This window comes from Beta vulgaris, chromosome 9, assembly GCF_026745355.1.
Source record: "Beta vulgaris subsp. vulgaris cultivar EL10 chromosome 9, EL10.2, whole genome shotgun sequence".
Classification (NCBI taxonomy): domain Eukaryota; kingdom Viridiplantae; phylum Streptophyta; class Magnoliopsida; order Caryophyllales; family Amaranthaceae; genus Beta; species Beta vulgaris.
Genome location: NC_079210.1, coordinates 24038563 through 24055416, shown reverse-complemented (window position 1 = coordinate 24055416; position 16854 = coordinate 24038563). Strand labels below are relative to the sequence as shown.

General features: G+C 37.2%; 1 long non-coding RNA gene across 1 annotated transcript; it reads right to left on the bottom strand.

The window, feature by feature from the left end:
• Window positions 1-10591: 10591 nt before the first annotated feature.
• Window positions 10592-15289, bottom strand: LOC104908465 (uncharacterized). The gene is made up of 3 exons (XR_007270015.2): window positions 14616-15289; window positions 14116-14191; window positions 10592-13022 (listed from the first exon to the last, which is right to left on the bottom strand). It is a non-coding gene; the product is annotated as an uncharacterized LOC104908465 (long non-coding RNA).
• Window positions 15290-16854: the final 1565 nt, after the last annotated feature.

The following is a 16854-nucleotide window of genomic DNA, read 5'->3' as shown; positions in this document are numbered from 1 at the left end:
GCGGTTTTTAAAGTGAAATTTTCCTACTTTGATGTGTTATTGAATGAGAAAAGACTTAAAACAAGTTCTCATACTAAAATACAGTAGCTTAGTGATAACAACATTTGAAATAATCCTTTAAAGCTTCTACTTATCATTTACTAAACATAATCTCATAAGAACATGGAAAATTAAGGTGGTTTAGTCACCTTTTTACGGTAAAAATCAACTATCAAATAAGATGTACTTTTCAATCATGAATACCTACACATGAAACCTCTTAATCATCACTTAACCTACTGTTCCATCAACCAACTTCATTCCAAAACAATCCAAATTCCAATCACCCACAAAAGTTCATGAAAACAACAAAAATCACATAACTAGTTATAATATAGTGAAAGAACATGCTTTTCCACTTGATTTTTGAATATTCAATGATTAATCCTTATCAAATACTAACATGCAGTAGATATTAATCATCTAAATTCAAGAAAATCCTCCTTAAAATCGTTCTCAACAATTTTACCAAATTTTTGTATAAACTATGTTCCCAAATGGAGTGTTTTATGTGTACCTTCACTTCTAACATCAATAATCCGACATCTCCTTCTCCTCAAGACTTGATTCTTGATTCTTTTTTATTCTAAGACATAAAAGAACATTCACACCAAATTTCATAAGAAAATACCTCAAGGAAGTACCTTAATTCAACCTAAACATTCACTATACTTACTGTTTCCTTGATTGAAGAAGATGGTTCTTTTTCTTGAACTTCTTGACCTTGAACGAATGATTTCTTGGCTACCCAGTATGCTCCTATATGTATATAATGAAGATCAGGTCTTGCATGCTAGAGTTATTAAGGAAATTTTCGAGAAAACACAAGCAGGGGCAAAGCCTGCTTGTACCGCCAGAATGGCGAGTAAGGGGAGAGAGAGAATTTAAGTTTTGGGCAGAGAGTTTTTGGGTGAGTTGGGTGATGAAAATTATGTGAGGTATGGAGGTTGATGTGAGGGAGGTATAGGTGTATAAGTTCAGCCTTGGTCGCCACATTTATGTGGTTTAATGGGGTTCCATTCCACTTGGTGCATTTAAACAATTTCCAGCTCTTCTCTTTTGCCTAAACATGACTCCAATCTCCTATTATACTTTATGCTTGTGATCTAACTTTTCACAAAGTGATTAGTTATCCCAAATATCCATAATATATACTCCCTTAATTGATCTAACCCATATAGTAAAAGAAACTCTAAAATCCATTATATTAAGCATAACCGTTAATTTGCTTAATAGTTGAAACATGATTTCTATCTTCCACTAGTTCTCAATTTCCACAACTCAACTTCTTAAATAAGATAACATATCGATATTTACATGTTCACATGTAGCTTAATAATATTATTATCTTTACATAATTCCTTCTAAATACTAATTACACAAAAGCATAAATTATTTTTACACACAACTTATCATACGTATTACTTACGTACGATCACATTTAAATTTCCCGAGTTAAGCTACTTAATCGTGCATTAATTATTTATTATTTACTGGCTGTTACACGCTTCCCCCCTTAAGAAGTTTCGTCCCGAAACTTAAACCGTACCTTAGAAAAGTTGCGGATAGCGGTGTTTCATATCAGTTTCTTTTTCCCACGTAGCCTCCTCCGAATCCTGACTGGACCACAATACCTTGACTAATGGTATGACTTGATTCCGTAGAACCTTTTCGCGTCGGTCCAATATTCTGATCGGTCTTTCTTCATAACTAAGAGTCTCATCAAGTTGCAATGGTTCATGAGATAACACATGAGAAGGATCGTGCACATATTTCCGAAGCTGTGATACATGGAACACATTATGGATACGAGACAGCTCCGTTGGCAACGCAATTTCATAATTCTGATCGGTCTTTCTTCATAACTAAGAGTCTCATCAAGTTGCAATGGTTCATGAGATAACACATGAGAAGGATCGTGCACATATTTCCGAAGCTGTGATACATGGAACACATTATGGATACGAGACAGCTCCGTTGGCAACGCAATTTCATAAGCTACCTCACCAACTCTTTTCAAGATTTCATAAGGTCCAATGAACTTCGGGCTAAGTTTGCCTCGAATCCCGAATCTCTTTACGCATTTGGTAGGGGAAACTTTAAGGAAAACATTATCTCCGACTTCAAATTCCAGTTTCCTCCTTCTTACGTCTGCATATTTCTTCTGACGATCCTGAGCGATTTTCATCTTTTCCCGGATTACTTGGATTTGATCCATAGTTTCTTGAACTAACTCTGGTCCTACAGGTACTCTATTCCTCAAATCTTCCCAACAAATCGGCGTTCGGCACTTTCGACCATACAGAGCTTCATATGGAGCCATTCCTATTGTAGCTTGATGACTGTTGTTGTAAGAGAATTCTATTAAAGCTAAATGATCTTCCCAAGACCCTTGGAATTCCAAAACACAAGCTCGCAACATATCTTCCAATACCTGAATTGTACGCTCAGTTTGACCATCGGTAGTAGGATGAAATGTTGTACTAAATTTCAATGTTGTTCCAAAAGCTTCCTGAAGTTTCTCCCAGAAATGAGCCAGAAATCGGGGGTCTCTATCCGAAACGATGCTTACTGGTACCCCATGAAGACGGACAATATTCCGAATGTAGGCATCAGCCATCTGCGACTGATTCCAAGTTCCCTTTATTGCAAGAAATCGCGCCGTTTTTGTGAGACGATCCACTATTACCCAAATTGAGTCATTTCCTTTCCTCGATCTTGGTAACCCAGACACGAAATCCATTGAGACAGAATCCCATTTCCATTCTGGAATAGGTAGTGGTTGCAATAACCCAGGGGCCTTCTGGCGCTCAAACTTCACCTTTTGACATGTTAAACATCTCGCTACATATCTCGCCACATCCTTCTTGAGGCCTCTCCACCAGAAGTATTTCCTAAGATCTCGCACCATTTTGTCTCTATCAGGATGCACTGAATACGGACTACTATGAGCTTCCTTCAAAATCCTCTGTCTTAAATCCTGATCCTCGGGAACACACCATCGTCCCCTCATTCTAATACTTCCATCCTCATATTGAGCAAATTCCTGAGTTTCGCCATTCTTAATCTTTTCTTTGACACCCTGCAAGAATGCATCTTGGCTTTGCTTTTCCCGAATCTCTGAGTATAGGTCAGGTTGGACAGTTAAAGCATTAATGGTTCCTCCATATATCCCCTGAACGTACTAAAACGAGTTCAAATAACTCTATTCTTTACTCAGTTCACTGGCAATGCTGATAAAAAGCTTAATTCACTCCTTGGCCTTCTACTAAGTGCATCTGCCACCTTATTTGCTTTTCCGGGATGATATTGAATGTCGATGTCGTAATCTTTAGCAACTCTAACCATCTTCTTTGCCTCATGTTCATATCTTTTTGAGTGAAGATATACTTCAAACTTTTATGATCCGTGAACACCTTACATGAAACTCCGTACAAATAATGTCGCCATAACTTCAGAGCAAAGACAACTGCAGCTAATTCTAAATCATGCACTGGATAATTTTTCTCATGAGGTCGCAACTGTCGAGACGCGTAGGCTATCACTTTCCCATGCTGCATCAACACACATCCCAAACCTTCCTGAGAAGCATCACTATAAATTTCAAACCCCTCAGTTCCGGAGGGAAGGGTCAGAATAGGAGCACTGGTTAACCTCCGCTTTAATTCTAAGAAGGCGGCTTCACACTTTTCATTCCATTGAAAACGGGAGTTTTTCCTGATTAAACTTGTGATGGGTAATGCTATTTTAGAGAAATTCTTCACAAATCGTCGATAATAACCTGCTAAATCCAGAAAACTCCTAACTTCTGACACATTTTTCGGTGCTGGCCACTCTTCTACTGCCTTAATCTTGTCCGGATCTACAGAGATGCCTTCCTTAGACACCACATGTCCGAGAAACTTCACCTCCTCTAACCAGAAATCACATTTACTAAGCTTGGCATACAACTTTTCCTTCTGGAGTGTAGCCAGGACAGTTCTCAGATGACCTTCATGTTCCTCACGATTCCTTGAGTATATCAAGATATCATCTATAAAGATAACCACAAATCGATCCAAGAACGGCTTAAAATAGCGTTGCATTAAATCCATAAAAGCCGCAGGCGCATTAGTCAATCCAAATGGCATAACTAAAAACTCGTAATGCCCATATCGAGTGCGGAAAGCTGTCTTTGGTATATCCTCCTCTACAATCCTCATCTGGTGATACCAGACCTCAAATCAATCTTGGAGAATACACTCGCTCCCCTAGCTGATCAAATAGATCATCAATTCTTGGTAAAGGATACCTATTCCGCACCGTGATCTTATTGATCTCCCGATAATCTATACATAATCTCATGGAGCCATCCTTTTTCTTGACGAACAACACTGGTGCTCCCCATGGAGACACACTAGGTCTATATACCCTTCTGCAACAACTCATCTAATTGCTTCTTTAATTCTACCATCTCAGCTGGCGCCATCCTATACGGAGCTCTTGAGATCGGGGTAGCTCCCGGAATCAAATCTATATGAAAATCCACAACTCGATGTGGAGGCAACCCTGGTAAATCCTCCGGAAACACATCGGAAAATTCTCGAATTACCGGTATATTCATCAATTTTGATTCAGTTTCTCCTTGATTCGCAACCTGACAAATATGTGCTTCCATAGCACCATCCCAGCCCTGATGAATAATGGTCCGCTCTAAGAAGGGTCGAAGTTTCACCACTCGAGTATAACATTCTATTATAGCTCGATTTTTACTCAACCAATCCATACCCAGAATCACATCATACACACCAAATCAAACATTATCAAATCTGCCTTCAAATCCACCTCCGCAATTCTAATACACATTCTTTCAGCATATACTTACATCGGAAGTAGTTTTATCAGGCAAAGTTACATTCAAATCACATGAAGTCACTTTGGGTTTTTGCTCTATGCGGAATGCAAATAATTTGAAATAAAAGAGTGGGATGCTCCAGAATCAAATAATACAAATGCAGGTAAATTACACACATCAAAGGTCCCGGTAATTACATTACCTTTCTGCTCTATAATCTCTGGCTCCTCAGATGGCTTCAGACTTAAGGGCAAATGCTCTTCCAGGGCTTTCGATACTCCTTTTGGTTACGACCCGAGCTGATTCACCAGCCGCTTTCAGCAGCAACACCTCACCAGGTCGCTGATTACCTTAGCATTCCAGATTGATTTAAAACGGACATTCCTTGATTCTATGCCCCGTCTTCATGCATTTAAACAAATGCTTTGCCCTCACAGTTTTTCCCATAGTGATCTTTCCACACGCCGACACTTCCACTCCTTCTTCCCCCTCCCCTACTTATAGGGACTAAGGCCATGACGTTCCGGCTGGATCCGTCTTAATTTCTTGCTATTCCCTGCTCCAGATATTTCGTTCCCCTTCTTCTTCTTTTCTGAGCTTTCATCCTTTTGCTCGATCCGTTCATGCTCTAAGGCTCGATCATACAAATCCTCAAAGCTGCTATAACCCCTATTCTTTTCTGGTACTTCAGATTTAACCCTTCAAAAAATCGCATGGACTTTACCCTTTCGTTGCTAGTAAAGTCTGGAGCGAACCGCGAGATTCCATAAATTTGGCAGCATATTCTACTACCGTCATCTGCCCTTGCCTTAAGAACAAGAATTCATTCTCCTTTTTCCTTCCAATGCTGGAGGAAAAACTTATTCCTCAACTTTTCCACGAACATTTCCCAGGTGGAAATGGCTTGGGTGGAGGTTTTCTTAACTGTACCCCACCACATATCGCAGGGCCTTCAGGTAAAAGGATGCCAATTTACCTTCAAGTTCTCTGGACAGTTTACCACATCCAGCAGCTTTTCCATATATGCAATCCAGTCTTCAAATTTTACCGGATCCGCTTCCCGCTCATAGCCCCTGGCTTATGACAGCAAGCCTCTTATAGAACTTCCCTTCCTCATTATCCTATTTTGTTCCTGTTTTCCAGATTGCCAGCAATCGGGTATTCATTTCCCTTAGCTGACGTATCTGTTCGGCTTGAGAATTTTCCAGCTGTTCCTGTGGTTCATTGTTTCCACATTCTGCTGGATCTCATTGGTCACGTTGATATTGTCATAACCTATAAAATGATAACTGAATATTCTTAGTATCCCCAAATTTCAAATCATTACATATAAGCTACTAAACACTATTCCCAAAAGGTTGCAATTTCCCACTTTACACATATAAGCACATATATTCATATCATAGATCATTCAAAATATATTATAACTTGAAAATCTTAATTCAAATACAATACAATAGTTCCATTGCCCAGAGCATCATCTCATCCTGACAATTTTTTACACATACAATAAAACTAAGGCTACCACCACTTCCTTCCACATCATCACTTATGCAATTCCTCCTAAAGAATGTTATATGGATCATATGCGTATCCACTGTCATCGCTACTGGAGGATGGGGTTTCGGGAATGTAGTCGGGGTCACTCATCCATGAGTTACTTCCTCGAAATACTACTCCTGGCACTCCCGAGGGTACTCCTGAATCATCACTTGATCCTCTCGAATTACGCGACCGGGGAGGAGCCATACTCGAGCAGAATCTCCAGATCTTTGAGGTTGAGGTGGTGCCATACTAGCAGCAGAGTTAGGGGGTGTAGGAACTCTTCCCCCTCTCTTCTTGGTATTCTACTGTGGCTATTCTGTTTACATATCTATCCAGTACTGAGCATCTCCGACCCATATCTTGCAAACCCGCTGCTTGCTTAGCCCGTTCCATCTCTCTAACACCTCCTCCGGTGTTCCTTCCCACCTGATCAGATTCTTATCAATATTATCTATAACACTCTCATTCAAATTCAACAAAGATGGTGTTGCCATAAACAAAGTTAGCAATTTCCAGTAGTCCAACGGAACAACACCCAGGATGAAAATGCGGTAAGGTCTTGATGAGGGTGTATGCTTGAATAGCAGGTCGAGTGAAAGGTTATGGTTTCCACTCCCATAAACCTGGTTATACTCTTCTATGACATTGAGTTTCTCTCTAGCAAATACCAACGGATCCTCTCCTTCATTCTCTTAACATCTGGTTCTTCTTGGTACCTTCGAATTCCATCACTACCAATCACCCAATATGCGTTGTTCTCCATATTACTCTTGACCCATTACCTTACCATTCCACTTGCAGACATCTAATTGCACATACATAACACATAATTAGATAACACACATAAGTATCACACACATAATCTACACACATTATTTGCCCTACTAAGCATGTATTTATCCATCATAGCATTTCTTAGCTTCCTTACATGATCAATCATCATTTTAAAACATTATGTTTAAAACAATTGAATACCTATATGAAGATAAGTATCAAAATCACGTTTTCATTTTTCTTTAAAAAAGAAAAACCTTGGCTCGGATACCACTTGTAACAGCCCCCGTCCTAGCTTATGTTAAATATTAATTAAAAACTATACTTTCTAGCAATAGTGGAAGCAAGACATAATCAAACGTTACGGAGGCTGTCACCTGCTGGAGTCAACCCATTAATATGGCTGGATTGACTCTACGAGCTACACTTAAATAAACATTCATCACACATAAAATTAATTTAGTTATTACAAACCCAAAATAAGATTTTAATCAAAGTTTAAACAGTATTCATAAACAGAAGTAAATCTCAAAAGGTGATCATGTTCAAGCTTGCATCTGCTATGATAGTTGAACATGACTTCATATTCGCTCTTCCCTCAGCTACCTTACTTGCTATTCCTGCACAAAAATCTCCCCCACCAGGACAGGTTCATAGAACAAAAAAGAAAGAAAATCAGCTTACGCTGGTACACATATCAACCAAAGATAATTATGGTGGCTGAGATAAATGTATTCACAATCCAAATTACTTTGCAAAATCCATGTTTTTAAAACACCATCTCACATGAATTTCACAATTAATGTTTAAAAGATAATCACAAACTTCTCAAACACACACAAGTCAAAACGGTTTTCTAGTTATGCGTAAGAAGAAGAGTTCCACATTGAGGTGCACCTAAGATGCAAACCTCCACACAATTCGGAGTTAAACTCCTACTTTTTACTCGCTTGCAAGCTTTATAGGACATGTCCTCACACATATACACACATTCCTCTTCTATACGCAAAAAGAGTTCAAAACCATTTATCACAATTTCGAAACAAGTCACCAATGTTCGTGATTGAAAGAAAACTGTTATTACTTCAATAAGGATGGTTGAAGTGGTTTGACAGTAGTTAAGTGATAGTTTGGAGGTGCAACAACGCTTATAAAAATCAATTGATCACACAGTCCCTCTAGTAAAGAACTTGAGTTATCTTAAGTAAAAAGAATGTTTTAGATTCCGAAAACAAGGATGTACTTACTTGAATCCAATTTAAACATTTACTTAATAATCTAATTCTTCAAACTTAAACCTACTGGAACTTTCATCATTTATAAGGAAAATTATTCATTCAAATTCTCAAAAAAACTAACATACGTTTCGTTTCTAAAATGCGGTTTTTAAAGTGAAATTTTCCTACTTTGATGTGTTATTGAATGAGAAAGACTTAAAACAAGTTCTCATACTAAAATACAGTAGCTTAGTGATAAAAACTTTGAAATAATCCTTTAAACTTCTACTTCATTTACTAAACATAATCTCATAAGAACATGGAAAATTAAGGTGTTTAGTCACCTTTTTACTGTAAAAATCAACTATCAAATAAGATGTACTTTTCAATCATGAATACCTACACATCAACCTCTTAATCATCACTTAACCTACTGTTCATCAACCAACTTCATTCCAAAAAATCCAAATTCCAATCACCACAAAATTCATGAAAAACACAAAAATCACATAACTAGTTTAATATAGTGAAAGAACATGCTTTCCACTTGATTTTTGAATATCAATGATTAATCCTTATCAAATACTAACATGCAGTAGATATTAATCATCTAAAATCAAGAAAATCCTCCTTAAAATCTTCTCAACAATTTTACCAAATTTTTGTATAAACTATGTTCCCAAATGGAGTGTTTTATGTGTACCTTCACTTCTAACAGCAATAATCCGACTTCTCCTTCTCCTCAAGACTTTATTCTTGATTCGTTTTTATCCTAAGACATAAAAGAACATTCACACCAAATTTCATAAGAAAATACCTCAAGGAAGTACCTTAATTCAACCTAAACATTCACTATACTTACTGTTTCCTTGATTGAAGAAGATGGTTCTTTTTCTTGAACTTCTTGACCTTGAACGAATGATTTCTGGCTACCCAGTATGCTCCTATATGTATATAATGAAGATCAGGTCTTTCATGCTAGAGTTATTAAGGAAATTTTCGAGAAACACAAGCAGAGGCAAAGCCTGCTTGTACCGCCAGAATGGGAGTAAGGGGAGAGAGAGAATTTGATTTTGGGCAGAGAGTTTTTGGGTGAGTTGGGTGATGAAAATTATGTGAGGTATGGAGGTAGATGTGAGGGAGGTATAGGTGTATAAGTTCAGCCTTGGTCGCCACATTTATGTGGTTTAATGGGGTTCCATTCCACTTGGTGCATTTAAACAATTTCCAGCTCTTCTCGTTTGCCTAAACATGACTCCATCTCCTATTATACTTTATGCTTGTGATCTAACTTTTCACAAATGATAGTTATCCAAATATCCATAATATATACTCCCTTAATTGATCTAACCCATATAGTAAAAGAAACTCTAAAATCCATTATATTAAGCATAACCGTTAATTTGCTTAATAGTTGAAACATGATTTCTATCTTCCACTAGTTCTCAATTTCCACAACTCAACTTCTTAAATAAGATAACATATCGATATTTACAGTTCACATGAGCTAAATATTATTATCTTACATAATTCCTTCTAAATACAATTACAAAGCATAAATTATTTTTACACACAACTTATCATACGTATTACTTACGTACGATCACATTTAAATTTTCCGAGTTAAGCTACTTAATCGTGCATTAATTATTTATTATTTACTGGCTGTTACACCATGATTCTATTGTGTTCATGGGGACCAAGACCACAGTGGAGAATCTTGTTGGCTAAGTTATTCATCCCCATTTTATCAAAGCCCTCTTTATCATATTTTGAGAGAGGTTTGGGAACAATCTCGCCTTTTTCATTTTTCTCCGTGACTTCAAAGTCACCGATTTCTATAACTCTCCATATTTGATAATTTTCAACCTTAATGAAAATTTTCATACGATTCTTCCAGTATGGATAGTGTTTGCTAATAAACATAGGTGGACGTTGAGTTGAGTAGCCTTCATGTAATCTTTCTCCAGTAGTGTTCATGATTACCAGGTACTAGCTCCTCAGTGTTATCTGATCTTTGGAGGAACCGGGCTTTGATACCAATTGTTAGTCTAGTATAAACACTAGATCAACTACAAGAGGGAGGGTGAATTGTAGTTGGAGAGATTTTCAAACTTTTTGCGGATAAACTAAATTAGAGAGCTAATAGAGTGAAGGAGTAATAAGTAAGAACACACAAAGATCCCTTTAACAAGGTTCTCTTCGACAATTCTTTAGGAAGAACCTTGCTCTTTTATTTATAATAGTTATTACAACTTATTATAAATCAATCCTCACTTAGTTCCTCTAGGAACCAGTTTCCAGTCACCTTGTTCCCCCTGAACACGTGACTTTCCTCACTTGACTGCACTAGAAGTCTTCTCTTTCCCTTTTCTCTCTCTTGAATACAAGATTTTAATTCTCTCAACCCACACTCCAAAAGTATTACAATAATTGTTTGAAGAGTAATAACCGAAAATAAACTTTCACACAAAATATTTCAATAAATCTGGAAAGTGTTGTTTATTCTGGTTGATCGTCGAGCTATATATAGAAAACCACATCAGGTCCTATTTTTGCTCCATTACATAAACGTGGGAGTTAGAATGACCCACGATCTATCCGTTAATGTACCCATAATAACCACGTTGTTTTTCCCACTAAATCCACGTTCATTCAGCCACCACTCCATAGTTTCAGCACTTATAGTTGTTGTGGGCTATCTTCATGGGTAGTTGGTTACTCCTCCAAGATTCTAGGAACTGACTCATGAGAAGACAGGAACCACAACTTGAATTTAGTGTCCTTCGCAATAGCTTAGTTTGTTACGCCCATGATTTCAGCCGTTCATTTTACAGGAAAGTAACAAACATATTCTCTTCGAACATCATGCAGATTATTTTTACAAAATAATATTCCATGACATTAGATTAACAATTTTATAACATACAATATTTCGAGCATATGAATTAATTTATTTAAATAACTTGACTAGGTTAAACTCATAACCATTTCTCCACAAGTTATAAATAAATTAAACTCAAGATAATATTAATTTATGTAAAATAAATTCTAAGTTACATAATTAATTTCCTAGACTCAATTTATTTTTCTAGTCTCAATAACATTATTTGTCATCATTAAAACATTGAATACAACAGGGGGTTTGAAGGAGAGAGAGAGAGAGGTTGTGAGAAAAAGAGAGTGAAAGAGTAAGATAAATCAGAATATCAATCTGCAAACACGAGCTCAAACGGGCGTCTTTTTTGCTTTGTATTCTCCGCCAGTTTTGTTCTCAGGCCCGATCGGGTAAACGTTTTTTCTTCATATCCAGATTTTGGTTGCGGGCCCGATCGGGCGTAGTCGCTCGACAGCATTGGGCGAACCTGCTTCTTTGCTGTTTCTCGTTTCGAAATTTTGACGGAGGGTTGCCCGATCGGGCGATATGGCCCAATTGCATTGGCGTACATTGTTTTTCTTCAGCCAGCTTCTTGTAGCGGGCCCGATCGGGCGAGGTTGCCTGAGACGATCGAGCAAACCTCCTAATTAGGTGATTTCATGCGTTGATATTTGTGCGTTTTTTTTCCAATTGGACAACAATTCTGCACATATATAGCTTTAAAGTGATGATTAGTACTCTCCACTCTCTTAGCAAACTACAAAAAATAGAAAAACTAACTAAAAAAAAGATGAAAAGAAAAGAAAAAGGGAAATCTTGTTGTCTCCCGAGTAACGCAAAGGTCCCGCACGACTATAAGGCTTCATCCCTCAAGCTGAAGGGGATGGGGGTTGGAGGTATGAATCCTGCACAGATTCAATAGGGATTCCTGTATGGTACAACTTTAAGCGTCGACCATTAACTTTGAACTTCCCACCTGTTGCATTCATCACCTCAATAGAACCAAACTTGTTAGTATTAGTGACATAAAATGGACCAGACCACCTAAACTTCAACTTACCAGGAAAAGTTTTTAAATCCTATAGGGCAGGGGAATCAAAAAGGGTTCTCGCTCAATCTGATCTTTATTCAGTGCCAAGACCTTTCTTTATTATAAGAAAGATAAGCAATTAGTTAAATTCGATACATTATCTTTCCTTCTTAAGCTTCAGAACGAAGATGGTGAGCTCACGTGGGTAGCTCCCGTCTCCTGTAGCCGCCTTGTTCTCTGTCAGTTCATAAAGTGTCTGACACCTCCTCAAGGCTGCTGGCCATCATTCTTTGTAAATGATGCACCACATTGATCCTCTTCCAAAGGTAAGAATTTAGTAATACCAGCTCATAGAGCCTCTTCATCAATTCTTATGTTTGCGATAAGGGACTCCTACACTGTAACACCCTCGCCGACCCGAACCCTTTTTCATTTCGATGAAACTCGGGTTTTGGGGGAAAACGAATCCATGAGGGTTCGACTCGACGAGGTGGTGCTACCGCCACAATTATCTCCTTGGAAATAAATGCAAGGCTAAGTTACAACCCACCAACTCAAATTCATTAAATATTACAACTAAGTAAATCGTTCATTAACATTACTAATTAATCAAGTGTTCAGAGTTTCCAGCAGAAGCTAATCATATGCTAAGTGGATGACAACTCTAAATGATCTCCCTTTTGTTTCCCCCGCTCGATCACCCACCTGCACAAATATATTGAAAGAGACAAGAGAGACGAGCTCCCAAAAATCAGATACACTGAGTAATTCCAACTCCATCCCGTAAAATACTTAAGTTGAAAATACTTTGTAAAATAGTATACTAATAGTTTTGGAAGTCATAACACATATACACGTATATATACATCGAATAATCATATCATTAATTCAATTAATCCAGTTATTCAAGGAGAGGAAAGAGAACGCCAGTAAGCCGGGACGAAACCCTGTAACCACTTACTTCAACATAGTAGGCCGGGACGAAACCCTGTAACCACCTACTTGTAGGCCGGGACAAAACCCTGTAACCACCTACGAAAAATCATAATGGCCATAACAGAGTCCCTAGTGTGCACACCCTTCTACTTGGATCACAACAGATAGAAGGAAGACAGTAACAGAATAATCAGCATAGTAACAGAAACCTGTAGGGGACGCTGAACCACTCATACAGGGCAACCTGTTCATCATTTCCCTCCGATATTTCACTTTACGTGATTTAGATCTTTTAATCAAGTCATCACATAAGTCACATACATATTTACGTCATCTTGTTCAATTTACGTTGTCTTGTTCAATTTAGTGTGAACATATCATAATCTCAATCCATTCATAGAAATTTTAATAACTCATAAACACAACCGTCACTTGATTTCATTTATCACTTCAGATTCGTAATCATTTCATTAACACAAGTTCTTACCAATACCAACTTCCATAGAGTTTCAATATTAATAACGATAATAATATTCATGAATAAAGTAATAATAATAACAATAATAATCATAATAATAATAATCATAGTAATATAGTAAGAATAATCATATCATTATTAAATGACATTAACCGATAACGTTATAGTAAACCTCTTTGTCATATCGTACATCGTCCATAGTCATGATTCATAATTCATAATCCAGAGTCGTCGTTCATTTTGTCATTCGTATTCATAATCCACATTAAATCGATAATCAATAATTATAGTCAATACTTATAAATTTTATAAGCACATATTAATCACGTAATCAATTCATTTTACACTAGCGGAATCTATGTTTAGATGGACATCGGAGATTACCTCGTGACGCGTGTCCAAAAGTTAAGTTCACGAACAGATTAGCGCTCTTGATAATCCTCGTCTATGAAGTCGTAGTCTACAATAGATGTTAACGAGATCTAAGTTAGTTCCTAAATAACCCCTTTTTTATATACGTATATAAAATAACGATTTAATAATACAAATTACTTTAAGGAAATTCTTAATGATTTTAGGAGAGTTTATAAATCAAAGTAAATCATTTAAGAAATCCTTTTAAGTAATGAAAGATTACTTCAACTTATTTTTATTAATTTTAAACATGAAAACTAACTTTATTTTACTCCTTGTTTTAATTTAGAAAATTAGAAAACATTATCAATTTTATAAAAGATTAAGTGAAACTAAAACATACTAACTTAATTAAGTAAGCTAGTTTAGGAAGGTTATGGTTTTAAAAATAAAAGTGAACAAAAGAATTAAAACCAATTAAAATTTAAGTAAGTTAAAAGAGGAAAGGGGAAAAAGGAGATTATAAAAACCTCAGTTTCTCAAACAGAGAAACGAAGCAGAGAGGGGCAAAACAGGGGACGCAAAGGAATTCTGTGGTACTGGATTTGGCCGGCATACGGCGGGTTTCAGTCGAGGCTGGCGGATTTTGGCCGGAACACGGCCAGGCGGCTGGAGAGCGCTGCGAAAGAAGCAGTCGCGACGCAGCAAAGGCTGCGCAAAGGAGGACTGCGAATGTCGGTGGTATGTCGCGTTGGTGGCGCGACTTAGGTGGTTCGAGGGTGGTCGGGTTTGACTGGTGGTTTTTCGAGTGGTGGTGCGGCGGTTTTGTGGTGTGGTTCGAAGAAGCAGAGGTTGATGATAATGGTGGATTGAAATTTCATTTTTAATTTTCAAAACAATTTTCAGAAGTTAAGGAAGAAGATAAAGGAATTAAAGCAAACCTTTGAAGTTGTTTGCTTGAGCAATTGAATGTGTTTGGTTGCTATTTATAGAGAAGAATTTCTGAACTTGTGGAGTTTAGTCAAGCTCCATTAATGGAGGGAGTGAGGTGAGAGAGTTATGGCCTTTGAATATTTACCCAAAAATCTGATTTAGTGGGCTGATATTCAAGTTTCTACTGACAAGAGTTGAATGTTGACAAAATTGGTTTGTGGGCTGTTGCAATTCAGGCGAAGGAAGGAGATGAAGGAACTTCAGTTCCTGTTTCTTTTTCTTTTTGGTAAAAGACACATGGACTTGGACTAATGTTTGGGCTTTGGGTTGCATAAATGGATGGACAACATGGACAAAAGTATCCATAAACCAATTTAAGGAATTTGATAAATTAAAATGAATAATAAAATAATTTAATTGAAACTTATTAAATAAATCAAAACTAAATGAAATCATTATTTTAATAAACATAATTATCAAATAAAATCGCATTATCATAAAATAATTTCAAGTGAAAATAATAATAAATCTTAATAAATAATAAAATAATCTTTGAAAATTCGGGGTATTACATACACATTTTGACTGCTAATCTGAGCCCTCGCTACATCAGCTTTGCACTTAGCTCTTTCATCTTTAATGTCCTACTTTTAGGTAAATTTTTGACATCTTGTAGTGGCAATGTCCTTACTACTGATTTAATCTGTATATCTCCTTGGTCCCCATGGGACTTTACCCTTCTTTTAAGAATTTTGGGCACAAGAATTTGACTTGGCTCCCTTTCTTTTCCTTTTGAGGAAGGGCGTGACCAGGGGCCATTGCTTTTTCTTGGTCCTTGACTTCTGGAACTTTTCTGAAATGGACGTTGATAAGCAGGTACATAGGCAGGATAAGTTGGATTGATCAGAGCTCTAACCATTTCAATGGTTAGCCTATTTTCACATTGCGAGCACATTACATTCCTTAGAGCCTTCAACCCTTCTATTACCCTGGTCTGCAATGGGAATTTTTGAGCAACCTCTTTATAAGTCTTAGCTCTTTCCTTAGGCATCACCAGGATTCAAGCTGGGTTGGAACTAACGTGTGCCTTAGCTTTGGCTAAGTTGGCCTCGTAGGCTTCTAGCTCCATGACATGTTCCACTTCTGAGACAACTAGTCTTTTGAGACTTTGTTGCCTAATTAGGAATCCTCTGAATACTTGGCACTGGTCTGTTGTATGTGACCAATTCATATGTCATTTGCACATATCTTTCCATCCTTCTTCATTAGCTATCTTTGGCATAACCAAGATTCCTTCATCAAGCAATATGTTGAAGAGTTGGTTACCTATTTCGATAGCTTGAGATGCCTGCAAAGTAATAGTAAAAACATTATTAATCTCTACCATACCACAAAATAGTTCAAATGTTTCGTCCATTCCAACTCATTAACATCTTCATCATCACGAAACATGATTTTTTCTTATCAATTTCATCATGGATTTTATTTCTAAAAACGATGCATTCGGAAGTGTCATGAGTTACTATAGATGCCATTTACAGTATTTTTTATCCTTAACTTCCTCAGTAGTTTTTACTTTATGCCTTCCTACTAGTTTTACCTTTTTGTTAGATAATAACAAGTCGAAAAATAGCATTGAATTTCTTAGCATGAAAGGTATATGTCCTCGTTAAATCCTTTTGCGCCATAAACTCTTTCTTCTCTAAAGGAGAACATTTATAAGGTACTCAATGAATGATTTCTGCCACGCCCACTTCTTGTGTAGTTTCAAAGTGGAAGGGCTCCTCATCTGAGCGAAGAAACTTTGGTGCCTTGCTGCACTTTCAGCTTGTAGGT